This window comes from Brassica oleracea, chromosome C8 (genome assembly GCF_000695525.1).
Source record: "Brassica oleracea var. oleracea cultivar TO1000 chromosome C8, BOL, whole genome shotgun sequence".
In the NCBI taxonomy this organism is placed as follows: domain Eukaryota; kingdom Viridiplantae; phylum Streptophyta; class Magnoliopsida; order Brassicales; family Brassicaceae; genus Brassica; species Brassica oleracea.
This window is the reverse complement of record NC_027755.1, coordinates 10,759,045-10,760,309: the sequence shown is the minus strand read 5'-3', so window position 1 is coordinate 10,760,309 and position 1,265 is coordinate 10,759,045.

Here is a 1,265-nt window from a genome sequence, read left to right as displayed (position 1 = left end):
TTCCAACTAATTGTGACTTGTTTCGAATGACGTTCCCTTCCTCATCAGTCTTGTTCTTGTGAATCCACTTGGTTCCAATGATGTTTACATTCTTTGGTCTTGGTACCAATACCCACACTTGGAGTCGTGATTCAGTCCAGAATTCATCATCTAATGCTTCCTGAATGTTCTTGGGCTCAATAAGTGACACAAAGCATTCCACTTCATTCATTTTCACCATGAAACACGCCAACTTGACCATCTCTTTGAAGTTGATTTGTTTCTTTCTTGTAACTCTTTCATCATACAGTCCGCCAATTACATATGACGAGGAGTGGTTTTTGTGTACTTTTCCTTGATCAAGATCGACCTTGGTCATCTCAGGTTCGTTGTCTTCTTCAGACTCATCCTTCACTTCATTTTCAGCTTCATTTTCAGCTTGTCTTGAAGAATTTGGCGTTACACTGTCTATTATCTGTGTTACTCGAGCCTCCTAGAATCCAATGCTATCATCAAAGACGACGTTAACATTGTCACCAACAAACTTGGTACGCTGATTAAACACACTGTAGGCTGAACTGTTCACTGAGTATCCTAGGAACATCCCTATGTCACTTCTTACTTCAAACTTTCCCAGATGCTCTTTATCATTCAGAATGTAGCACAAGCATCCAAACACATGCATGTGGCTCAGATTCGGTGTTTTACCCTTGAAAATCTCATAAGGAGTAGTCTTGGTCTTTGGCTTGACATAGACCCGATTTATCACATAGCACGCAGTGTTGTTTGCTTCCGCCCAAAAGCCAGATGGAACACTGTTTCAACACAACATTGCTCTAGCCATTTCTTGCAATGTTCTATTTTTTCTTTTCACAACCCCATTTTGTTGAGGATTTCTCGGAGCGGCATACTGATGACGGATACCTTGACTGTGACAGAACTTATCAAACTGCTCATTCTGAAACTCACCCCCATGATCGCTCTTAATCTGAATGATTCCTCCCTTATCCTGTTTGAGCTGAAGAGCCAGGATTCTGAAACTCTCAAGAGCATCAGACTTGTTGCGTAAGAAGTCCACCCAAGTGTACCTGGAAAAATCATCAACCAATACAAAAATATATCGCTTACCAGCAACGCTTTCAGGTGTTATAGGACCCATAAGATCCATGTGAACCAGTTCCAATATCCGTGTATATCTGATCTCTGAAATTTGTTTGTGTTGTGCCTTGACTTGCTTTCCTTCACTACAGGAAATGTGGTTAGTAATAGCGGACGAAAAGCGCTAT